The sequence below is a fragment of the Phyllobates terribilis genome, unplaced genomic scaffold (assembly GCF_046119375.1).
Source record: "Phyllobates terribilis strain yellow unplaced genomic scaffold, ASM4611937v1 Scaffold_3__8_contigs__length_932513732, whole genome shotgun sequence".
NCBI lineage: Eukaryota > Metazoa > Chordata > Amphibia > Anura > Dendrobatidae > Phyllobates > Phyllobates terribilis.
Genome location: NW_027362763.1, coordinates 888015583 through 888042208, shown reverse-complemented (window position 1 = coordinate 888042208; position 26626 = coordinate 888015583). Strand labels below are relative to the sequence as shown.

The 26626-nt window shown below is 47.7% G+C and overlaps 1 protein-coding gene across 1 annotated transcript in view; it reads right to left on the bottom strand.

The window, feature by feature from the left end:
* The window catches only part of ADGB (androglobin), a 443164-nt gene that overhangs the window by 237064 nt on the left and 179474 nt on the right, over nucleotides 1–26626 (bottom strand). The gene's annotated exons all lie outside the window — the stretch shown is intronic.

The window sequence follows — 26626 nt, the reverse complement described above, 5'->3', positions numbered from 1 at the left end:
TAGGTCTCTTCAGGTCACCGAGCTTAAGATGTGTAAAAATAGGGAGGAATAAATGTGAAAAATATGTTCTTGTTAGAACATACCTTGTAAGTATGGTAAGGTGTTACTCCCTCGCCCTTGCTCCAGCGCCGGGCCTTGCTCCCTTTTGCTATGGCAGTCTCCCTTTGCAGTAGTCCATGATTGTTTCTCAGGTGGCAAAGCAAACTTCTCTGATATTATCACCCTAGGCCCGCTCAGGCGGGCTCAGGCGGAACTCGGGTGCTAGGGTATCAAATAGCATTGTCCACAATTGCCACTGTCCACAGTTTGTCAGTTTTGCTTCTGCTAAACCTAGCTCAGCTCCAGCCAGTAGTATAATCATTCACCTCAGCTACTCCTTACCTTCATACTATAGCCAAAGTTATTTCAAAGCTCTGTCTCACTTACTAGGTGTTGTCCACACTTACCTCCACACAGAATTTACCAACTCCTCGCAATTGTTCTTGGTCCTGTTCACACCTAGCCTCTACAATCGAAGTATAGGCATCTCTTCAAGCGAGTCTCTATTTAGCCTATACTTCACAGCAATTAACTATTCCCCTGTTGGAAAATACCAAACTGCATTCCTCTGATTAACCGCTTCACTGCCGGATTATACCAGTTTCCTATTTAGTTACTGTTAGAGTGTATCCGCACAACTAGCTCTGCTTAACATGTGCTATCTACTCCGCTTGCTTGTCTGCCGTCCTGCCTATCTTTGCTGTCGTGGTTCTCACTGATCTTCATGTCATCCATCAAGATCTGCTCTGCTGTACCATCTCCTCTGGCCTATGCTGCTCACCCTCACCTACAGCTAAGAACAGGGGTGCACAACCTTTTTAGATCCAAGGGCCACATTATCAGATGGAACTAACACTATAGGCTGCAATTTTACTAACGTATTACCATCTGAAACATTTCCTGCATATTGGAGATTTGTGCCATAAATATTTAACAGGTGATGGTCCCAATTATAGAGCTTCCACCTATCAGGAGGATAGAGGTACCCTTCTCATTGGTTTGTAGTCCAGGAAGGAAGAGGCCATGCATTCAGCTCTCTACATTGTAGTATATGCCAGACACTGAAACAGTCAAGTGTTTCCCTTGGCCACTTTTTTACCTCATTTATTCCTTTCTGTGCTACTGGAGTCAAAACTCACCTATTCTGCCAAAATATGGCTGGCCCAAAATGACCACACAGCAAACTATTTACAATTACCCATCCTTACAGTGCTATGCACCACTGGTCTTCTCCATGACATGGAAAATACATGTGACCAGACACTATGTAGATGGTTGAGGGCCACACAGAAGGGTATTGCAGGACGCATGTGGCCCCTGAAATGCAGGTTGTGCTCCCTTGGCTTAGAAAGTCTACCACACCAAATGAGCCATTAACATTAAGGATCAATGTATTTAAAAAGCTTTTAAAGTGAATATCTCATGTAATTGTATTTCAATTAATTACGTGTCTTATGTACATTATCCCAGACCTAAAAAGGTTATAGTGTTTCCAATAGTGGCTAAATTAAAAATTGCAAAAATATTCTATTAGTGCAGATAGCTTAAAAAATAAATTACTTCATCAGCTGTACACAGAAGAAGACTGATTATTCATGACTTGCAGTGGGTATGGAAAGTATTCAGACCCCTTTAAATTTTTCACTCTTTGTTTCAATGCAGCCATTTGGTAAATTCTAAAAAGTTCATTTTTTTCTCATTAAAGTACACTCTGCACGCCACCTTGACTGAAAAAAACAGAAATGTAGACATTTTTGCAAATTTATTAAAAAAGAAAAACTGAAATATCACATGGTCATAAGTATTCAAACCTTTTGCTCAGACACTCATCTTTAAGTCACTTGCTGTCCATTTCCTTGTGATCCTCCTTGAGATGGTTCTGCTCCATCACTTGAGTCCAGCTGTGTTTAATTAAACTGATAGGACTTGATTTCGAAAGGCACACACCTGTCTATATAAGACCTCATAGCTCACAGTGCATGTCAGACCAAATGAGAATCATGAGCTCAAAGGAACTGCCCAAGGAGCTCAGAGACAGAATTGTGGCAAGGCACAGATCTGGCCAAGCTTACAAAAGAATTTCTGCAGTACTCAAGGTTCCTAAGAGCACAGTGATCTCCATAATCCTTAAATGAAAGAAGTTTGGGACCACCAGAAGTCTGGCCGTCCAGCCAAACTGAGCAATCGTGGGAGAAGAGCCTTGGTGAGAGAGGTAAAGAAGAACCCCAAGATCACTGTGGCTGAGCTCCAGAGATGCAGTAGGGAGATGGGAGAAAGTTCCACAAAGTCAACTATCACTGCAGCCCTCCACCAGTCGGGCCTTTATGCAGAGTGGCCCGACGGAAGCATCTCCTCAGTGCAAGTCATATGAAAGCCCGCATAGAATTTTCTCAAAAACACATGAAGGACTCCCAGACTATGAGAAATAAGATTTTATGGTCTGATGAGACGAAGATAGAACTTTTTGGTGATAATTCTAAGCGGTATGTGTGGAGAAAACTAGGCACTGCTCATCACCTGCCCAATACAATCCCAACAGTGAAACATGGATGGTAGCAGCATCATGCTATGGGGGTGTTTCTCAGCTGCAGGGACAGGACGACTGGTTGCAATTAAAGGAAACATGAATGCGGCCAGGTACAGAGATATCCTGGATGAAAACCTCTTCCCGAGTACTCTGGACCTCGGACTTGGCCAAAGGTTCACCTTTCAATAAGACAATGACCCTAAGCACACAGCTAAAATAACAAAGGAGTGGCTTCAGAACAACTCTGTGACCATTCTTGACTGGCCCAGCCAGAGCCCTGACCTAAATCCAATTGAGCATCTCTGGAGAGACCTGAAAATGGCGGTCCACCAACATTCACCATCCAACCTGACGGAACTGGAGAGGATCTGCAAGGAAGAATGGCAGAGGAGCCCTAAATCCAGGTGTGAAAAACTTGTTGCATCATTCCCAAGAAGACTCATGGCTGTACTAGCTCAAAAGGGTGCTTCTACTCAATACTGAGCAAAGGGTCTGAATACTTATGACCATGTGATATTTCAGTTTTTCTTTTTTAATAATTTTGCAAAAATTTCTACATTTCTGTTTTTTTCAGTCAAGATGGGGTGCAGAGTGTACATTAATGAGAAAAAAAATGAACTTTTTAGAATTTACCAAATGGCTGCAATGAAACAAAGAGTGAAAAATGTTAAGGGGTCTGAATACTTTCCATACCCACTGTAAGTTTAGCCATTACAGTTAAATGAAAGGCACATAGCCATTTAAATGATAAACATTAGCCGCTCAAAAAGGATTTTATACAATAACAAAGAAAGGAGTTTATAGCTAAAAGAATACCTTTTATTGGAATTACATATATCAAAAGTTGTTTAGAGATCAAAAAAACACATACAAGATGACAATTTCCATCACATTGGTACAATAAATGTATCAAGTTACAAGTAACAGACACACTGGTCAGAAAGCCTACAATAAAGACATGTACCCATTCAAAGATATATGGCAGAGAATGCCCTTATCCATAGTACAGCAGGGTTACCACAGATTCATGATCCTCAACGCGCGTTTCGCATATAATGATCTAACTTCCTCAGGGGGTATACATTATACATCAGGGCGAAATCATTATATCTGAAATGCGTGCTGGAGATTATGCAACTGTGGTAACCCAACTTTGTGCACTACACTATCGGGCATTCTCTGCCACATATACTGTATGTAAATGTGTACATGTCTTTAATGTAGGCTTTTTGTTTCTTTGTTATCTTACTATATGCACTGTTTGGTGGCCAATGTGCCGGAAATTGTCATCTTGCATGTGTTTTTTTTATTACTAAACAACTTCGGATGTATGTAATTCCAATAAAAGGTATTCTTTTAGCTAAAAACTCCTTTATTCGTTATTGATTGTTCAGAAACTAGAGCATTTTGGTCAATTAGACCACTTGTTAAATTCTAAATATACAGCCTAAGGCTAAATTCACACGTTCAGTATTCGGTCAGTATTTTACATCAAAACACTATTCCATAGGCATAAACAGTACATATTGGCTGGAGATTGTCATAATGATATCTCCCCATTAATAAAGTGGACAAAACTATGGAGTGGATCACTAATTATACAACCTAAACTTGGATAGAGAAAATCCAAATATCACTTGCAAATGTATACAACACCATTCTTTATTGAAAAAATATTTAAAAATTTACAACACAACAAATTAATAAAAATCAAAGAGGAAAGGTGATTCAAGAATTTGTGGGCAAACATGGACCAGGATACGCCCCTGATACTAAAATATCACACATGTAATTTAATGTAGGGTCATTGCCAACACAGAAAGGGAAGAGAGGGCAGAAGGGGGTAAAGAAAACCCCACCTCTCCGCCCAATAAGGGTCTAGAAACAGACAGGAAAAAATCCTTAATAAAAACTCAGCTCAGTATTAATTTCGTATTTCCAAATACAGATATAGCTTCCTTTGTAACAAGTGCAGACAGAACAATTATGGGCTAGTGCCCCACACAAAGAGAGTACATGCTTGAGCTATCAGGCTTACCCATCAGAAGTGGTAGTTGTACCCGGACCAGCACATGTAACGCCCCGACGTGCGTTTCGCACACTCTAGGCTTTCTCAAGGGGAGTGTGTAAGGAATCACGCCTCATCATATTTATACAAATCCCCGTCACATGTCCGCCAATTAATGATAATGTGTAGAAAAAGACACTACATAGTGACGAGCACACCTCCAATAGAGAAAATAGCAAAAAAGTTTTATTGAACAACACGTTATAAAATCATTTAAAAAAGCCATGAAATATCCTGTTTTCTATGTGCACAATTGGAGGTGTTCAAGTGTCACATTACCTTATCATCTGAGAGTTATTTATGTTTATTACCATATGTTAATTGAACAATTCTGGGGTGTTAACAATTGATTGCCATCGATACCTGTCATGTGGGGGACGGTCTAGATGCCATTTCATGGCTTTTTTAAATGATTTTATAACGTGTTGTTCAATAAAACTTTTTTGCTATTTACTCTATTGGAGGTGTACTCATTGCTATGCAGTGTCTTTTTCTACACATTATCATGTATTTCTTATCTACATGACGTAGCACCCCCTTTAACATCAGTATATGTATTGGTAGTGCAACCCCGCCCCCTCCCCTTTTCTCATGTCCGCCAATTAATGCACCGCATGTCTGCGCCGCCACAGTGTCTCCGGAAACACGAGATCTGGCTCTCAGTTCCGGTGGGCATCAGGGGAAATCCCCATCAGACGTCCTAGGTGCACATTGGAAGTGACGGAGGCCTTTGCCCGTCCATGAATAAACTGTTTCAGTGCGCATGCGTCTGCTGGTGCCATATTACTGGAGTCCCGTCCCTCCATGCACTCTTGCTGCGGACTCGGGCTGCTCACACAACCACAAACGATGTACACAACAGACCCCAATAAAGAGTCAACGGCAACTTATCTCTGAGTCAAAAATGTTGAAATTCAAAATGCCGGATTTTTCTCTCCCCAGACATCATGTGAAAGTCGGAAGGCCCACCATGGACATGAGGTGGTCAGATGTTCCCTCCAAAATCAGTGGATTCAGCTGACTAATATATATGGGAGTCTTTAGCTTGCAGATTGTATATTGTATATTAGTCTGTAAGCTTGTAAAAGCAGAGTATCCATTGTACTAGATTGTGAGCTCCTATGAGCAGGTTGCATGTCTTTCTTTCCATGGTCAGCTCTCCTAATCTTATAATTATGTACAGCAGGCGCAACCATTGATGCAACCTGTGCAGTCACACAGGGACCCAAGATGTAAAGGGACCATTACCACCTCAAAATTAGGTGAATTGTGCACAGGGACCGTCTTCTGGATATATCTGTCCCTGACATACAGATATACAGCAATATGCAGCAGGACAGACAAGATCCAGGGAAATATCCGATCGCCAGAACTGGGTTCGGGAAGGATTTTTTTCCCCCCTGGGGGGGTTTCTTCGCCTTCCTCTGGATCTTAGGGTCCATTGGCTCTCATCAAGTCTGCAATGTCTGCAGCAAGTTCTGTGGTCTCCATCGGGCCTGATGTGAGAGTCATTGTGACTTTTAATTTATTAAAGGGCCAGTAATATTTTCATTACACTGTTGCTTATTGCTATTCCAATAAAAAAAATACAAATAATATATTGTGTTGTGTGTTTTATTTATGTGCACTTCTCCCTACACAGCGACAATAATGAGAGTGATCACTGACTGTAACATACCTGGCGGCGTCCTTGCATACTGGTCCATCTCCCACTGTGCAAGAGCGCACACTTGATCTCCAGTCCAGTCTGCTAGCCTGGCTTCCCTCCATGCTGTCTGCTTACCTCTGTTTCTGCTGCTTAAGGGCGGCGCCCGATCACTTCCTGTTTCTTGTACCTGCTGCGGGCACACCCCTTGTGCGTCCTCAGCCTATTGCTGTCTGTCACCTGGTATTTAACCCAGCTGCTCCAATGAATCCCTGCCTGAGCATTGTGTTTCATTCAGTGTGCTCTCTCACTCTGAATGTGCCAGGTCCCCTTCTGTGTTTGCTTGCCTGCCCTTCCTGGAGGCTGTATTTCCAGGCCTGTCTGAACACGCTCCTTTGCCTGTTCGTTCCGCCTTCTAGGGGCCGCATACCTAGACCCGCTCCTGTATCTTGTCTGTCCTGTCTGAACACGCTCCTAGCCTGTTCCTCCCGCCTTCTAGGGGCTGCATACCTAGACCCGCTCCTGTATCTTGCTACTGTGTCTGTTCTTGCCTGCATACTCTTCTAGCCTGTTTCCTGTGTTTCTCTATGTCTGTACCTTTCCTTTTTCTGCAGATTCTGAACTCGTACCTAACTCCTGCTCGTTGTCACTGTACTTCTGTTTGTGAGTTAGTGGTCCACTCGCTACTTCACTGTAAGTACCCTGTGGGTATCTGGTTCTGCCTTTCCCTTCCTACCTGTTCCGTGTGTACTGAGCCCTGCCCCCCCTGCTCTGCCTTGCTCACCGCTCCGGCGGTTCTAGCCTGCTCTGCCTTGCTCACCGCTCCGGCCGGTCTAGCCTGCTCTGCCTTGCTCACCGCTCCGGCGGTTCTAGCCTGCTCTGTCTTGCTCACCGCTCCGGCGGTTCTAGCCTGCTCTGCCTTTGCTCACCGCTCCGGCGGATCTGGCCTGCTCTGACCCTTTGCTCACTGCTCCGGCAGTCTTGCTCCGCTCTGACGCTTTGCTCACTGCTCCAGCAGTCTCGCTCCGCTCTGACCCTTTGCTCACTGCTCCGGCAGTCTCGCTCCGCTCTGACCCTTTGCTCACTGCTCCGGCAGTCTCGCTCCGCTCTGACCCTTTGCTCACTGCTCCGGCAGTCTCGCTCTGCTCTGACCCTTTGCTCACTGCTCCGGCAGTCTCGCTCCGCTCTGACCCTTTGCTCACTGCTCCGGCAGACTCGCTCCGATCTGACCCTTTGCTCACTGCTCCGGCAGTCTCACTCCGCTCTGACTCTTTGCTCACTGCTCCGGCAGTCTCGCTCCGCTCTGACCCTTTGCTCACTGCTCCGGCAGTCTCACTCTGCTCTGACCCTTTGCTCACTGCTCCGGCAGTCTCACTCTGCTCTGACTACTCTTGCTCACCGCTCCAGGCGGCCTCGTCCTGCTCTACTCTTGCTCACCGCTCCAGGCGGTCTCGTCCTGCTCTACTCTTGCTCACCGCTCCAGGTGGCCTCGTCCTGCTCTACTCTTGCTCACCGCTCCAGGCGGCCTCGTCCTGCTCTACTCTCGCTCACCGCTCCAGGCGGTCTCGTCCTGCTCTACTCTCGCTCACCGCTTTAGGCGGTCTCGTCTTGCCCTGCTCTCGCTCACTACTCTGGGCGGCCTTACTCTGCTGTGTTTGTCCGCTACATCTGTGGTTCTGTTCCTCAGTCCCAGTGTGTACTGGGTCCTATCCCGCCTGTGTTCCTACCTGCTAGTGCCTCCCTGTCTGCACTCTAGCCGTGCTTGCCTGTACCCCCCTGCCTGCATACCCGCCTGCCTGCATACCAGTCGTGCCTGCCTATACCCACCAGTCTGTGTGCCAGCCTAACCTGTCTGTTCCTGTATTCCCCTGTGTGGGTCAGCAGCCGTGTCCGGGGTCTGTCCTGGAGTAGCACCTGGTCCCTTTGCTCGGTTCCTCCTTGGTGCACTGGCGTCGTATGCCGTCGTGCGACCCTGGTCAGATCGGGTGAATACCTAGATACGCCCCTCCAGGCATTCACTCTCCGGCACGGTCCAGTGGAATCACACGCACACGCCGCTCAGCCCGGGCGTGTGCATTACAGCATGCTCAGGCCATGGTTCCCGTTGAGCCCCACGGCCTTCGCTCTCTGAGACGTTTTCCAGCGAATACGTGCATTAAAAATAAATAAAAAAATATATATATTTTTTTTTCTTTAGCTGAGTTCCAGGCGAATTACGCACCCGTCCAGATGGATCTTTCTGCACTCGTTCCTGCGGATCCGCCACGGTACTATGGGGATCCAAGACAGAGTCGTGCATTTGTGGAGCAATGCATGCTACACTTCAAGTTCTACCCTCTTTGTTTTCCCACCGATCGGGCTAAGGTGGGATTCATGATGTCTTACCTAGCGGGTGATGCCTTGAAATGGATCACCCCCCTATGGGACGCACAGAATCGTATCGTCCTGGACATAATGGCCTTCCTGGTGGCCTTTCTAATGGTCTTCGATGATCCTAACCCGGAGGCTCCCGCTGAAGCTTCACTTCCCAATATCCCGGAGCAGCCCCGATGGGTAATGTGTGTGGGTAGCGCACTAGTCGTCCTGCCCGAAGAGACTACTGCCCATCCAGAATCCACACAGGATGACTACGCTCTTCGGAATACTTCTCCCAACCTCAAGAGGCAATCCAGACATGCTAGGCGTAGAGGCAAGCCGTCACGCCTGGGTCTGTCCTCCCAAAGACCTCCTGATCCCAACCTTGAAGTCCCTGCTGAAGCTTCATTTCCCTGTATCCCGGAGCAGGCCCTATGGGTAATATGCGTGGGTAGCGCATCTGTTCCCCTGCCCGAAGAGACTTCTGCCCACCTAGAATCCTCCGGGATACCACCTGATGACAAATGGAGAGAGACTTCCCTACACCCGGTACCCGATACTTCGTCCGCTCCGTCCTGTGAGCCTGACAATGGGTACCTCAAAGCGGTAGTTAATCCCGAGTGTCTACACCCCTCCGACAAGGCGGAGGACCTCCAGTTGTCTCCAGAACCCTTCGGGGTGCTACCTGGTAGCAAATGGACAGAGTTTTCCCTATACTCTGTACCTGATACCTCGCCCGCTTTGTCCAGTGAGTCCGACCTAGTGTACTCCGAAGCAGAGGTTATCCCCGAGTCTCTACACCCCTCCGACCAGGCGGAGGACCTCCAGTTGTCTCCTGAACCCTTCGGGGTGCTACCTGATAGCGAATGGACAGAGACTCTCCTATACTCGGTACCTGATACCTCGGCTGCTTCATCCAGTGAGTCCGACCTAGTGTACTCCGAAGCAGAGGTTATCCCCGAGTCTCTACACCCCTCCGACCAGGCGGAGGACCTCCAGTTGTCTCCTGAACCCTTCGGGGTGCTACCTGATAGCGAATGGACAGAGACTCTCCTATACTCGGTACCTGATACCTCGCCCGCTTCTTCCAGTGATTCCGACCTAGTGTACTCCGAAGCAGAGGTTACCCCCGAGTCTCTGCACTCTTCCGACCCGGCGGAGGACCCCCAGTTGTTTCCTGAATCCTCCGGGGTACCACCTGATAACAAAGAGACAGTGACTTTTCTACACCTTGTACCTGATACCTCGCCCATTTCATCCAGTGAGCTTGACAAGATGTATCCCGAAGCAGAGGTTACCCCCGAGTCTCTGCACCACTCCAACCCGGCGGAGGGCTTCCAGTTGTCTCCTGAACCCTCTGGGGTGCTACCTGATAATAAGTGGAGAGAGACTTCCTTGTGTGCTGTTCCTGGTACTCCACCTGTTTCGTCTGTTGCTGAGGATGGCTGGATAGGAGGTAGCATCCTAGCTACCCAGAGGAGACGAGTTTTTCCGGTGGACAGTGGAAGTGATCTCGTTGAAGTGAAGGATTGGCCCTCGAATTCCCTGCGGAACATTCTGGCAGGCCTGAAGAAGAGGGGGCGTAAGGGGGGGGTACTGTAACATACCTGGCGGCGTCCTTGCATAGTGGTCCATCTCCCACTGTGCAAGAGCGCGCACTTGATCTCCAGTCCAGTCTGCTAGCCTGGCTTCCCTCCATGCTGTCTGCTTACCTCTGTTTCTGCTGCTTAAGGGCGGCGCCCGATCACTTCCTGTTTCTTGTATCTGCTGCGGCCATACCGCTTGTGCGTCCTCAGCCTATTGCTGTCGGTCACCTGGTATTTAACCCAGCTGCTCCAATGAATCCCTGCCTGAGCATTGTGTTTCATTCAGTGTGCTCTCTCTGTTAGAACCTTGCTCTTAGGTTTTTTCCTTTGCTGGTCACATGACCTTGTTGGCCTATTTAATCCTGCTCCGCCCTTCTGGCTTTGCTGGACTTCATTGTATAACTACTTTCTAGCTAGCCTGTGCTCTGTATCTAACTCTGTTAGTTTGCTTGGTCTACGGACCTCTATGTTCTATATATTTTGTTTGTTCGTCTGTCTGCTACTATTTCTGTTAGGAGGTGTCCCATTTTCCTCCCAGTCCTTAGTACTTGTAGGGATTCCTTCCCCACATCTATAGGTCTCCGTACAGACTAGCTTAGGACTTTAGCAGGTCTGATCGCAGGATCAGGTTCCCTGTTACATCGTAGGGATTCAGCTGAGTTCTATCGTAGGGACAGATCTCCTCTCTTTCCTTAGCTCTGGTAGCAGAACATAACAGTAAGTCCAGCCTGCAAATTCTCTAAGGAAAGATTTTTCTGTTCCATCATGGTGTCGGTTCAGGATTTGGCTCATCGCCTGCAGGGACTCTCTCTGGAGGTGGCCGAGCTCCGTCAGCACGTGAGTAACTGTCCTGGAGCACATTTCTTGGAGCCTAGGGTATGTTTGCCGGATTTATTTTTTGGTGAACACCGAGAATTTTTTTCATTTAAAAATGCTTGCTTATTGTATTTTCGTTTGAGACCCAAGTCCTCTGGGGATGAATCCCAGCGCATAGGGTTCATAATGTCACTTTTGCGCAAAGGGCCTCAGGAGTGGGCCTTTTCTTTGCAACCTAGTGATACATGCTTCAGATCAGTGGATAGTTTTTTTTCTGCTTTGGGACTATTATATGATGATCCTGACCGTGTCGCATCAGCTGAGACTGAGTTGAGACGTTTGAAACAGGGATCAGGTAATGTGGAAAAATATTGTACTCATTTCCGTCGTTGGTCTACTCAAACAGGGTGGAACGATTCTGCTCTGAAAAGTCTATTTCTTGCTGGGCTCAATGAAAGGGTTAAAGACCTGCTAATTGCTTATCCTACACCTGAAGATTTGCAACAGGCTATGCAATTAGCTACACGGGTGGATAGGAGACTGCGTGCAAGGGTTAATGAGAGCAAATCCTCTGCTATGTCAGTTTCTGGTTATGAGAATGTGTGTACTAACAGTGGTGAACCGATGGAGATTGGATCGGTGGCACCTCGCTCTCAAGAAAAAGACCGTAGATTTTCTGAAGGCTTGTGTTTCTATTGCGGAAAATCTGGTCATTTGATTAAAGGCTGTGAGCTTCGTATGAAGAAAGAAAAAAAAATGGTCAGTCATGCCCGTATTGCCTGTTTAAATTCCAAGGGTGTATTTTTAGCTGCTTCCACGATTGCTCAGGAAAAATTAATGGAATTTCGGGTGTTTGTTGATTGTGGGTCTACTCTGAATGTAATTGATGGGGGATTCTTGGAAAGACTCAATTTAAAACCCGAACCTTTATCATCCCCCATTGCTGTGGTTTCTGTGGATGGTTCCCCTTTGAAGTATATTACTCTCAAGGTCTGTGAATTTCCTCTCACTATTAATGGTGTTCACCATGAGAAATTGGATTTGGTAGTTTTGAATAACTTGCCTTCTCCAGTAATATTGGGATTGCCCTGGTTAAAATTTCACAATCCTGTACTGGATTGGTCTACCAGTGAAATTAAATCCTGGAGCCATAAATGTTATGACAAGTGTTGTAAGGGGCATATTTGGATAGGGGAGAATTGCCTGTTCCTATTCAGGATTTTTGGAGAGTTTTTTCTGAGAAGGAATCACAGGTTTTGCCTCCCCATAGAGACTATGATTGTTCTATTGAATTTGTCCCTGGAGCGAGTCTTCCTAAAAGTCGTTTATTTAACCTTACTATTCCTGAGAGGAAGGCTTTGGAGGAATACATACAGACAAGTTTGGCCGCCGGTCACATTAGGCCCTCTAAGTCTCCTGTGGCGGTTGGATTTTTTTTTGTAAAAAAAAAGGACGGCGGTTTACGTCCTTGTCTGGATTTTCGTGAGATTAACAAAATTACTGTACGCAATCCTTACCCACTGCCATTGATTCCTGATCTGTTTAACCAGTTAATGGGGGCCAAGTGGTTCTCTAAAATTGACCTTAAGGGGGCATACAATCTGTTGCGCATGAAGGAGGGTGACGAATGGAAGACTGCTTTTAACACTCCTGTGGGTCATTTTGAGAATCTGGTTATGCCTTTTGGTCTTACTAATGCTCCTGCATTTTTCCAGAATCTTATTAATGACATCCTTAGACCTTTGATCGGCAAAAATGTGGTTGTGTATTTGGATGACATTTTGATTTATTCGCCGGATCTGGAGTCTCATTGGCGGAGCGTACGTGAGGTATTACAGTTATTAATGGACAATTCGCTTTTTGCTAAGCTGGAGAAATGTGAGTTCGCTGTACAGAGAATTAGTTTTTTGGGTTACATTATCTCCAGCGAAGGTTTTGAGATGGACCCGGTTAAAGTTCAAGCTGTACAGGAATGGCCTAGGCCTATTGGTTTGAAATCGATACAGAGGTTTTTAGGTTTCGCCAATTATTACAGAAAATTCATAAAAAATTTTTCAAGTATTGTCAAACCTCTGACCGATCTCACCAGGAAAGGTGCTGATGCGGTTCAGTGGTTTTCTGAGGCCATTGAAGCTTTTGTGTATCTCAAGGAGAGGTTCACCTCTGCTCCCATCCTTATGCAGCCTGATGTGACTAAGCCGTTTTTGGTTGAGGTTGATGCTTCCTCTGTGGGGGTTGGCGCAGTATTGTCTCAGGATAATGGGGATGGATTACATCCCTGTGCCTTTTTTTCAAAAAAATTTTCGGAGACTGAACTGAATTACGATATTGGTAATCGGGAATTATTGGCTATTAAACTCGCATTTGAACACTGGCGCCACTTCTTGGAAGGTGCGGAATTTCCCGTTCAGGTTCTTACGGATCATAAAAATCTGATATATCTTGATGCTGCCAAGCGCCTGAATGCCCGTCAGGCTAGGTGGGCACTGTTTTTCTCGCGGTTTAATTTCTCCGTTACTTACATCCCTGGTACTAAGAATGTTAAGGCGGATGCCTTGTATCGCAGTTTTTCTCCCATAGTCGGTGCTGAGAAAGAGGAGAACATTTTACAAGAAGGTGTTGTGATAGCTGCTTTGGACTCCGTTTTGGAAGATGAGATTCTTAAAGCACAGGAGAATGCCCCATCTAACACTCCTCATGGGAGGTTGTTTGTGCCTGGGACCTTTAGGAGAGATTTGTTTGTTGAGTGTCACGAATCTCGGTTGGCAGGTCATCCCGGAATCTCTGAGACCAAGAGACTGGTGGGTCGCAGTTTTTGGTGGCCTGGATGGCAGAAGGAAGTCATTAAGTGGGTGCGTCAATGTACTATATGTGCTAGATCTAAGTCCTCACATACTCCTGCTGCCGGGTTGCTTTGTCCTTTGGAGGTTCCCAGTGCTCCTTGGACACATTTGGCTATGGACTTTATAACTGACCTTCCCCCCTCTGAGGGTTTTACTGTCATCTGGGTGGTCGTGGACCGTTTTAGCAAGATGTGTCACTTGGTTCCCTTCGTCAAACTGCCCTGCGCTAAAACTCTCGCTAAGGCCTTTGTCAAGGAAATTGTCAGACTTCATGGCGTTCCTACTGACATTGTTTCTGATAGGGGTCCTCAGTTCGTGGCTCGTTTTTGGCGTGCCTTTTGTGACAGGTTGGGAGTTTATTTGTCGTTCTCGTCCGGATATCATCCTGAATCTAATGGCCAGACAGAAAGGAAAAACCAGGATGTTGAGCAGTTCTTGCGTTGTTTTGTGGCAGACAATCAAGAGGGGTGGTCTGAGTTTCTGCCACTTGCTGAATTTGCTCTGAACAATCATACATCTTCTTCTGCTGGTTGTTCGCCTTTTTTTTGTTGTTCTGGGTGTTAGAACCTTGCTCTTAGTTTTTTTTTCCTTTGCTGGTCACATGACCTTGTTGGCCTATTTAATCCTGCTCCGCCCTTCTGGCTTTGCTGGACTTCATTGTATATCTACTTTCTAGCTAGCCTGTGCTCTGTGTCTTGCTCTGTTAGTTTGCTTGGTCTACTGACCTCTATGTTCTATATATTTTGTTTGTTCGTCTGTCTGCTACTATTTCTGTTAGGAGGTGTCCCATATTCCTCCCAGTCCTTAGTACTTGTAGGGATTCCTTCCCCACATCTATAGGTCTCCGTACAGACTAGCTTAGGACTTTAGCAGGTCTGATCGCAGGATCAGGTTCCCTGTTACATCGTAGGGATTAAGCTGAGTTCTATCGTAGGGACAGATCTCCTCTCTTTCCTTAGCTCTGGTAGCAGAACATAACAGTAAGTCCAGCCAGCAAATTCTCTAAGGAAAGATTTTTCTGTTCCATCATGGTGTCGGTTCAGGATTTGGTTCATCGCCTGCAGGGACTCTCTCTGGAGGTGGCCGAGCTCCGTCAGCACGTGAGTAACTGTCCTGGAGCACATTTCTTGGAGCCTAAGGTATGTTTGCCGGATTTATTTTTTGGTGAACACCGAGAATTTTTTTCATTCAAAAATGCTTGCTTATTGTATTTTCGTTTGAGACCTAAGTCCTCTGGGGATGAATCCCAGCGCGTAGGGTTCATAATGTCACTTTTGCGCAAAGAGCCTCATGTCACGGGTGTGTTGCCACGAAGATCATCACGAGTACACAGCCTGACTTCTCGCAGCTGACTTGTTGGTGCTTTGTGTTTCTCGGCAGTGAGGGAGTTAATTCTCTCTCTCTCTCTGGGCTAGATGAGGTCCAGCCTCGCCCAGCTGCAATCAATACTTCTGTAGTGAGACTCCTTCATATACCTGCTGGTCTGTCTGGGAGGTGTCGGTGAAAGCATTTCATTCAGACTGACAGAGCGGATCGTGGTGTTTGGAGTTGCTGAGATAAGTGTACTTGGAAGTGTTTTTTCCCTTTCCTCGCTTTATCATTTATCTCCTTTCCCGTTGGTTTTCCCTCTGTTGTAGTTGAGTAGTTGTTTGTATGCAAGGTGGTTTTGGTTTTTCCCTTGTACTGTCTCGTTCGTCTAAATACTGTGTTTGGGCATATTATTTCTTGTTCCCTTTGGTTGTGATCGGGGTCCTTCTCAGGACTAGATTCCTGAGGTGCAGGGATCTTCAGGAGGTAGGGGTTACGCTGGCGGCCTGGACCTCTGTACCTTTAACAGTACCTCCAGGTTGAGGGATTAGTCAGGGCCCCAGCTTAGGGTCAGCTTAGGCCCCCTACCTCCAGTATACAGAGACAGCGTGACTTTTTCACCGACCCACTTAGTTTTTCTCCAGCTACTATGGATCCAGTAGCCGGTCTAGCTCGGCAATTGCAGAGTTTGTCCATGGAGCTGGCGGACGTTAGGCCCAAGGTTTGGCATCCTCAGGAGCAAGCCGGACCAGAACCTAAAGTAGCTCTCCCTGATAGGTTCACTGGGGGGCGGGACAAGTTTTTTGTTTTCCGGGAGGCATGTAAATTGTACTTTCGGCTGCGGCCTCGGTCATCGGGGAGTGAAGAACAAAGGGTGGGAATTGTCATCTCGCTCCTACAAGGGGACCCACAATCTTGGGCGTTCTCTCTTCCCCCGGGTTCCCCGGCTCTCCAGACAGTGGATAGGTTTTTCGCTGCCCTGGGACTCGTATATGATGACCCAGATCGGATCTCCCTTGCTGAGTCTAAGTTACGTAGGATCCAGCAGGGAGATCGTCCGGCGGAGGAATTCTGTTCGGAGTTCCGTAGGTGGGCCACGGACACCCAGTGGAATGACCCGGCTCTTAGGAGCCAGTTTTGTCATGGTTTATCCGACAAATTACAGGATGTGTTGGCACAGTATGACTCTCCCGTGTCTCTGGAAGCCGCTATGGCCCTCGCTATTCGCGTGGACAGACGGCTTCGGGAGAGGTGCGGGATAACTCTACCCCCTGTGATGACTCCACCTCCTACAAGGTCCCCTCATATGGTGGTTCCCCTGGTCAGTCCAGAGGAGCCTATGCAATTAGGAGGGACATCATTTCGGGGGAGGGGACCGGTGGTGCGCCATAAGGCAGGAAGGTGTTTCTTCTGCGGGAGAAAGGGACATTTTATTGGGGGGTGTCCATCCCGTCCCTTGCAGAGTGAAGAGTCGTCGGAAAACTGTTGATCCCAGGTTGTGTGGTGGACGGCAATCTGGGAGTAGGTATTTCGTCCCTAGGTTCGTCTCAGTTTCTCGTACCGGCGGAGGTGGTGGTGGGTACGAGAACTGAGAGGATATCTGTTCTTCTGGATAGTGGGGCCGGGGCTAATCTGGTTGATGCTCGGTTTGCCCGGGTTCAAGGTATGCGGTTGAGTGAGTTGGCTAAACCCATCCCCATATTCTCGATCGATGCCAGGCCTCTCGGGCAGGGAAGTTTTTTGCAAGTTGTGCATGACGTAAAACTTCAAGTGGGGGCAATACATAAAGAACTGTTGTCTTGCTACGTGTTGGAGGGTCTTCCCACTCCTATTGTGTTGGGCCTTCCTTGGTTAGCTAAGCATAACCCGGTTATTAATTGGCAAACCAGGGAGATAAGCCAATGGAGTAAATTCTGTAATAAAAACTGCATGAACACGGTCATTGGTGCGGTTACTCCTTGGGTCTTACCTCCATTTCTGGCAGACTTTGAGGATGTATTCTCGGAGAAAGGGTGTCAGGAACTACCTCCTCATCGCGTGTATGACTGTTCTGTAAAACTGCTCCCAGAGGCCAAGTTACCTAAAGCTAGGTTGTATAACCTTTCTGGTCCTGAGAGGCAGGCCATGAAGGATTATATCTCAGAAAGTCTGGCTAAGGGGCATATTAGACCTTCATCTTCACCGGTGGCTGCGGGGTTCTTCTTTGTTAAGAAGAAAGATGGAGGCCTACGCCCTTGCCTGGATTTCCGTGAACTTAATCGGATTACGGTCCGAGATCCGTATCCGCTCCCACTTATTCCCGATCTCTTTAATCAGATCGTGGGCGCCAAATGGTTTTCTAAGTTGGATCTCAGGGGGGCGTACAATCTGATTAGGATGAAGGAGGGGGATGAGTGGAAGACGGCGTTTAACACTCCGGAGGGGCATTATGAGAACCTTGTCATGCCATTCGGTCTGACTAATGCCCCGGCGGTGTTCCAACACTTTGTTAATGACATTTTTCGCCGCTTGGTGGGACAGTTTGTTGTCATATATCTGGATGATATCCTAATTTACTCGCCGGATCTGGTATCTCATCAGGAGCACGTTAGGCAGGTGTTACAGATCTTGCGGGATAATAAACTGTATGCCAAGTGGGAAAAGTGTGTGTTCGCCGTACAGGAACTCCAGTTTTTAGGCTTCCTGGTTTCAGCGTCCGGTTTTCGTATGGACCCTGGGAAAGTGCGGGCAGTTCTTGAGTGGGATCGGCCAGAGAATCTTAAGGCACTACAACGTTTCCTGGGGTTTGCTAATTATTACCGAAAGTTCATTCGTAATTTCTCGTCCATGGTTAAGCCTCTCACTGACATGACTAAAAAGGGGACGGATTTTTCTAGGTGGTCTGACAAGGCTTGTCAAGCATTCTCCTCTTTGAAAAAATGCTTTGCCTCGGCGCCCATACTCATTCAACCTGATGCGTCTCAGCCATTCATTGTAGAGGTAGACGCTTCCGAGGTAGGGGTGGGAGCAGTATTGTCCCAAGGTTCGTCCCCTGGTAAGTGGCATCCGTGCGCCTTTTTCTCTAAAAAATTGTCGTCCGCTGAGAGGAATTACGATGTCGGCAATAGGGAACTCTTGGCCATTAAGTTAGCTTTTGAGGAGTGGCGCCATTTTCTGGAGGGGGCAGTTCATCCGGTCACCGTCATCACCGATCACAAGAACCTGCTATATCTGGAGTCCGCGAAACGTCTGAATCCCAGACAAGCTAGGTGGTCATTGTTTTTTACCAGGTTTAATTTTGTCGTTACATATCGTCCTGGGTCAAAAAATGTAAAGGCGGATGCCTTATCTCGTAGTTTCCCGGGGGCCGGGAATACGGACGACCCGATTCCTATCCTTCAGGAGGGGGTGGTGGTTTCGGCAGTATGCTCTGAGCTGGAGGAGGAGGTATTGGAGGCTCAGGGGGACGCCCCTGTTGGACCTCCAGGGAGATTGTTTGTTCCAGATCAGTTGCGACAAAAGGTGATCGAGGCACACCATAACTCAGTTTTTGCAGGACACCCGGGGAGTAAAGCAACTGTGGATCTCCTCTCGCGTCGGTTTTGGTGGCCTAATTTACATAAGGAGGTGGTAACTTTTGTCGCGTCCTGTGGGGTTTGTGCGCGCTCTAAGACCTCACATACCCGTCCGTCTGGGGCCCTTTTACCTTTGAAGATCCCGGAGCGTCCTTGGACTCATCTGTCTATGGACTTTATTACGGACCTCCCTCCGTCTTCGGGTAAAACGGTCATACTCGTTGTAGTGGACAGGTTCAGCAAGATGGCACATTTTATCGCTCTTTCGGCTCTCCCTAATGCTAAAACTCTTGCGCAGGTGTTCATTGGGGAGATTGTGAGGCTTCACGGGGTACCCTCCGAGGTGGTGTCTGATCGGGGGTCTCAGTTTGTGTCTAAGTTCTGGAAGGCGTTTTGTGCACGGCGGGGGATGCAGTTGTCATTCTCATCGGCTTTTCATCCTCAGACCAATGGTCAGACGGAACGTATGAACCAGAGCTTGGAGACATATCTCCGGTGTTTTGTGTCAGAGAACCAGGAGGACTGGGCTTCTTTCTTACCTCTGGCAGAGTTTGCTCTTAATAATAGGCGGAGCGAGTCCACTTGTAAGTCCCCGTTTTTTGGGGCATATGGTTTTCACCCCCAGTTTTGTACTTTCAGTGGGGGGGGCTCTTCGGGGGTTCCTGAGGAGGAACGATTTTCCTCATCACTCGCTTCAGTATGGAGAGGGGTGCTGAAGAATCTGAATACTATGGGGAACCGATACAAACGTATGGCTGATAGGAGGAGAGTGTCTGGTCCGGACCTAAGTGTGAACGATCGGGTATGGTTGTCTACCAGGAATATAAAACTTAAGGTTCCCTCCTGGAAACTGGGTCCCAGGTTCATCGGGCCGTACAGAATCAGTTCTATTATTAATCCGGTGGCATTCCGTCTTGACCTCCCTCCTACGTTTAAAATTCACAACGTGTTTCACAGATCATTGCTTAAGAGGTATGTGGCGCCGGTGGTACCGTCACTTTTACCTCCCCCTCCAGTGGTTGTCAATGGTAACTTGGAGTTCCAGGTATCGAGGGTCATTGATTCACGCTTTAATCGCCGGTCCCTTCAGTACTTGGTTCATTGGAAGGGGTATGGTCCTGAGGAGAGGATGTGGGTTCCTGCGTCGGATATTAACGCAGACCGATTAGTTCGGGCCTTCCACACGACTCACCCGGATAAACCTGGCCCTGAGGGTCCGGAGGCCCCTCGTAGAAGGGGGGGTACTGTCACGGGTGTGTTGCCACGAAGATCATCACGAGTACACAGCCTGACTTCTCGCAGCTGACTTGTTGGTGCTTTGTGTTTCTCGGCAGTGAGGGAGTTAATTCTCTCTCTCTCTCTGGGCTAGATGAGGTCCAGCCTCGCCCAGCTGCAATCAATACTTCTGTAGTGAGACTCCTTCATATACCTGCTGGTCTGTCTGGGAGGTGTCGGTGAAAGCATTTCATTCAGACTGACAGAGCGGATCGTGGTGTTTGGAGTTGCTGAGATAAGTGTACTTGGAAGTGTTTTTTCCCTTTCCTCGCTTTATCATTTATCTCCTTTCCCGTTGGTTTTCCCTCTGTTGTAGTTGAGTAGTTGTTTGTATGCAAGGTGGTTTTGGTTTTTCCCTTGTACTGTCTCGTTCGTCTAAATACTGTGTTTGGGCATATTATTTCTTGTTCCCTTTGGTTGTGATCGGGGTCCTTCTCAGGACTAGATTACTGAGGTGCAGGGATCTTCAGGAGGTAGGGGTTACGCTGGCGGCCTGGACCTCTGTACCTTTAACAGTACCTCCAGGTTGAGGGATTAGTCAGGGCCCCAGCTTAGGGTCAGCTTAGGCCCCCTACCTCCAGTATACAGAGACAGCGTGACACCTCAGGAGTGGGCCTTTTCTTTGCAACCTAGTGATACATGCTTCAGATCAGTGGATAGTTTTTTTTCTGCTTTGGGACTATTATATGATGATCCTGACCGTGTCGCATCAGCTGAGACTGAGTTGAGACGTTTAAAACAAGGATCAGGTAATGTGGAAAAATATTGTACTCATTTCCGTCGTTGGTCTACTCAAACAGGGTGGAACGATTCTGCTCTGAAAAGTCTATTTCTTGCTGGGCTCAGTGAAAGGGTTAAAGACCTGCTAATTGCTTATCCTACACCTGAAGATTTGCAACAGGCTATGCAATTAGCTATACGGGTGGATAGAAGACTGCGTGCAAGGGTTAATGAGAGCAAATCTTCTGCTATGTCAGTTTCTGGTTATGAGAATGTATGTACTAACAGTGGTGAACCGATGGAGATTGGATCGGTGGCACCTCGCTCTCAAGAAAAAGACCGTCGATTTTTTGAAGGCTTGTGTTTCTATTGCTGAAAATCTGGTCATTTGATTAAAGGCTGTGAGCTTCGTATGAAGAAAGAAAATAAAATGGTCAGTCATGCCCGTATTGCCTGTTTAAATTCCAAGGGTGTATTTTTAGCTGCTTCCACGATTGCTCAGGAAAAATTAATGGAATTTCGGGTGTTTATCGATTGTGGGTCTACTCTGAATGTTATTTATGGGGGATTCGTGGAAAGACTCAATTTAAAACCTGAACCTTTATCATCCCCCATTGCTGTGGTTTCTGTGGATGGTTCCCCTTTGAAGAATATTACTCTCAAGGTCTGTGAATTTCCTCTCACTATTAATGGTGTTCACCATGAGAAATTGGATTTGGTAGTGTTGAATAACTTGCCTTCTCCAGTAATATTGGGATTGCCCTGGTTAAAATTTCACAATCCTCTACTGGATTGGTCTACCAGTGAAATTAAATCCTGGAGCCATAAATGTTATGACAAGTGTTGTAATGGGCGTATTGCAGCTTTGGATAGGGGAGAATTGCCTGTTCCTATTCAGGATTTTTGGAGAGTTTTTTCTGAGAAGGAATCGCAGGTTTTGCCTCCCCATAGAGACTATGATTGTTCTATTGAATTTGTCCCTGGAGCGACTCTTCCTAAAAGTCGTTTATTTAACCTTACTATACCTGAGAGGAAGGCTTTGGAGGAATACATACAGACAAGTTTGGCCGCCGGTCACATTAGGCCCTCTAAGTCTCCTGTGGCTGTTGGATTTTTTTTTGTAAAAAAAAAGGACGGCGGTTTACGTCCTTGTCTGGATTTTCGTGAGATTAACAAAATTACTGTACGCAATCCTTACCCACTGCCATTGATTCCTGATCTGTTTAACCAGTTAATGGGGGCCAAGTGGTTCTCTAAAATTGACCTTAAGGGGGCATACAATCTGTTGCGCATGAAGGAGGGTGACGAATGGAAGACTGCTTTTAACACTCCTGTGGGTCATTTTGAGAATCTGGTTATGCCTTTTGGTCTTACTAATGCTCCTGCATTTTTTCAGAATCTGATTAATGACATCCTTAGACCTTTGATCGGTAAAAATGTGGTTGTGTATTTGGATGACATTTTGATTTATTCGCCGGATCTGGAGTCTCATTGGCGGAGCGTGCGTGAGGTATTACAGTTATTAATGGACAATTCGCTTTTTGCTAAGCTGGAGAAATGTGAGTTCGCTGTACAGAGAATTAGTTTTTTGGGCTACATTATCTCCAGCGAAGGTTTTGAGATGGATCCGGTTAAGGTTCAGGCTGTACAGGAATGGCCTAGGCCTATTGGTTTGAAATCGATACAGAGGTTTTTGGGTTTCGCCAATTACTATAGAAAATTCATAAAAAATTTTTCTAGTATTGTCAAACCTCTGACTGATCTCACCAGGAAAGGTGCTGATGCGGTTCAGTGGTCTTCTGAGGCCATTGAAGCTTTTGTGTATCTCAAGGAGAAGTTCACCTCTGCTCCCATCCTTATGCAGCCTGATGTTACTAGGCCGTTTTTGGTTGAGGTTGATGCTTCCTCTGTGGGGGTTGGCACAGTATTGTCTCAGGATAACGGGGATGGATTACATCCCTGTGCCTTTTTTTCAAAAAAATTTTCGGAGACTGAACTGAATTACGATATTGGTAATCGGGAATTATTGGCTATTAAACTCGCATTTGAACACTGGCGCCACTTCTTGGAAGGTGCGGAATTTCCCGTTCAGGTTCTTACGGATCATAAAAATCTGATATATCTTGATGCTGCCAAGCGCCTAAATGCCCGTCAGGCTAGGTGGGCACTGTTTTTCTCGCGGTTTAATTTCTCCGTTACTTACATCCCTGGTACTAAGAATGTTAAGGCGGATGCCTTGTCTCGCAGTTTTTCTCCCATAGTCGGTGCTGAGAAAGAGGAGAACATTTTACAAGAAGGTGTTGTGATAGCTGCTTTGGACTCCGTTTTGGAAAATGAGATTCTTAAAGCACAGGAGAATGCCCCTTCTAATACTCCTCATGGGAGGTTGTTTGTGCCTGGGACCTTTAGGAGAGATTTGTTTGTTGAGTGTCACGAATCTCGGTTGGCAGGTCATCCCGGAATCTCTGAGACTAAGAGACTGGTGGGTCGCAGTTTTTGGTGGCCTGGATGGCAGAAGGAAGTCATTAAGTGGGTGCGTCAATGTACTATATGTGCTAGATCTAAGTCCTCACATACTCCTGCTGCGGGGTTGCTTTGTCCTTTGGAGGTTCCCAGTGCTCCTTGGACACATTTGGCTATGGACTTTATAACTGACCTTCCCCCCTCTGAGGGTTTTACTGTCATCTGGGTGGTCGTGGACCGTTTTAGCAAGATGTGTCACTTGGTTCCTTTCGTCAAACTGCCCTGCGCTAAAACTCTCGCTAAGGCCTTTGTCAAGGAAATTGTCAGACTTCATGGCGTTTCTACTGACATTGTTTCTGATAGGGGTCCTCAGTTCGTGGCTCGTTTTTGGCGTGCCTTTTGTGATAGGTTGGGAGTTCATTTGTCGTTCTCGTCCGGATATCATCCTGAATCTAATGGCCAGACAGAAAGGAAAAACCAGGATGTTGAGCAGTTCTTGCGTTGTTTTGTGGCAGACAATCAAGAGGGGTGGTCTGAGTTTCTGCCACTTGCTGAATTTGCTCTGAACAATCATACATCTTCTTCTGCTGGTTGTTCGCCTTTTTTTTGTTGTTCTGGGAGACATCCGTCGTTTGGGTCGTTCTCCAAGTTGGGATCTGCCGTGCCTGAGGAGGAGAATTTTTCCGGTGATTTGGAGAGAGTTTGGACGGATGTGCGTGGTAATCTTCAGGAGGCCAACAGAAAATCTAAAGACTACTTTGATAGGAAACGACAGGAGGTTTTGTTCGCTGTTGGTGACATGGTTTGGTTGTCCTCTAGGAATCTGCGGTTGAGGATTCCTTCAAAGAAATTGGGTCCCAAGTTTGTAGGGCCCTTTAAGGTGCTTCAGGTTGTCAACCAATCTGCTGTTAGGTTGGAGGTTCCTACCTCCTGGAGAATTAATCCGGTATTTCATGTCTCTCTGTTAAAAAAAGCTGTTGTGTCGGATGGTGACGCCTCTGCCTCTGTTCCTCCGGTGGTGGAGGACGGGGAATATGAAATTTCTCGCATCCTTAACTCTAGACGGTATAGAGGTAGTTTGCAGTATCTTGTGGCCTGGAAAGGTTTCGGACCCGAGGATAACTCTTGGGTGAGGTCAGATGATGTTTCCGCGTCCAGACTTATCAGAGCGTTTCACAGGAGATTTCCTGATAAGCCTGGTCCTAGGGGATCCGGAGGATCCTCTTAGAAGGGGGGGTACTGTTAGAACCTTGCTCTTAGGTTTTTTCCTTTGCTGGTCACATGACCTTGTTGGCCTATTTAATCCTGCTCCGCCCTTCTGGCTTTGTTGGACTTCATTGTATAACTACTTTCTAGCTAGCCTGTGCTCTGTATCTAACTCTGTTAGTTTGCTTGGTCTACGGACCTCTATGTTCTATATATTTTGTTTGTTCGTCTGTCTGCTACTATTTCTGTTAGGAGGTGTCCCATTTTCCTCCCAGTCCTTAGTACTTGTAGGGATTCCTTCCCCACATCTATAGGTCTCCATACAGACTAGCTTAGGACTTTAGCAGGTCTGATCGCAGGATCAGGTTCCCTGTTACATCGTAGGGATTCAGCTGAGTTCTATCGTAGGGACAGATCTCCTCTCTTTCCTTAGCTCTGGTAGCAGAACATAACACTCTCACGCTGTATGTGCCAGGTCTCCTTCTGTGTTTGCTTGCCTGCCCTTCCTGGAGGCTGTATTTTCAGGCCTGTCTGAACACGCTCCTTGCCTGTTCGTTCCGCCTTCTAGGGGCCGCATACCTAGACCCTCTCCTGTATCTTGTCTGTCCTGTCTGAACACGCTCCTAGCCTGTTCCTCCCGCCTTCTAGGGGCTGCATACCTAGACCCGTTCCTGTATCTTGCTACTGTGTTTGTTCTAGTCTGCATACTCTTCTAGCCTGTTTCCTGTGTTTCTCTATGTCCGTACCTTTCCTTTTTCTGCAGAGTCTGAACTCGTACCTAACTCCTGCTCGTTGTCACTGTACTTCCGTTTGTGAGTTAGTGGTCCACTCGCTACTTCACTGTAAGTACCCTGTGGGTATCTGGTTCTGCCTTTCCCTTCCTGCCTGTTCCGTGTGTACTGAGCCCTGTCCCCCCTGCTCTGCCTTGCTCACCGCTCCGGCGGTTCTAGCCTGCTCTGCCTTGCTCACCGCTCCGGCGGGTCTAGCCTGCTCTGTCTTGCTCACCGCTCCGGCGGTTCTAGCCTGCTCTGCCTTGCTCACCGCTCTGGCGGTTCTAGCCTGCTCTGCCTTGCTCACCGCTCCGGCGGTTCTAGCCTGCTCTGCCTTTGCTCACCGCTCCGGCGGTTCTGGCCTGCTCTGACCCTTTGCTCACTGCTCCGGCAGTCTTGCTCCGCTCTGACCCTTTGCTCACTGCTCCGGCAGTCTTGCTCCGCTCTGACCCTTTGCTCACTGCTCCGGCAGTCTTGCTCCACTCTGACCCTTTGCTCACTGCTCTGGCAGTCTCGCTCCGCTCTGACCCTTTGCTCACTGCTCCGGCAGTCTCGCTCCGCTCTGACCCTTTGCTCACTGCTCCGGCAGTCTCGCTCCGCTCTGACCCTTTGCTCACTGCTCCGGCAGTCTTGCTCTGCTCTGACCCTTTGCTCACTGCTCCGGCAGTCTCGCTCCGATCTGACCCTTTGCTCACTGCTCCGGCAGTCTCGCTCCGCTCTGACCCTTTGCTCACTGCTCCGGCAGTCTCGCTCTGCTCTGACCCTTTGCTCACTGCTCCGGCAGTCTCGCTCTGCTCTGACCCTTTGCTCACTGCTCCGGCAGTCTCGCTCTGCTCTGACTACTCTTGCTCACCGCTCCAGGCGGCCTCGTCCTGCTCTACTCTTGCTCACCACTCCAGGCGGCCTCGTCCTGCTCTACTCTCGCTCACCGCTCCAGGCGGCCTCGTCCTGCTCTACTCTCGCTCACCGCTCCGGGCGGCCTCGTCCTGCTCTACTCTCGCTCACCGCTCTAGGCGGTCTCATCTTGCCCTGCTCTCGCTCACTACTCTGGGCGGCCTTACTCTGCTGTGTTTGTCCGCTACATCTGTGGTTCTGTTCCTGAGTCCCAGTGTGTACTGGGTCCTATCCCGCCTGTGTTCCTACCTGCTAGTGCCTCCCTGTCTGCACTCTAGCCGTGCTTGCCTGTAGACCCCTGCCTGCATACCCGCCTGCCTGCATACCAGTCGTGCCTGCCTATACCCACCAGTCTGTGTGCCAGCCTAACCTGTCTGTTCCTGTATTCCCCTGTGTGGGTCAACAGCCGTGTCCGGGGTCTGTTCTGGAGTAGCACCTGGTCCCTCTGCTCGGTTCCTCCTTGGTGCACTGGCGTCGTATGCCGTCGTGCGACCCTGGTCGAATCGGATGAATACCTAGTTACGCCCCTCCAGGCATTCACTCTCCGGCACGGTCCA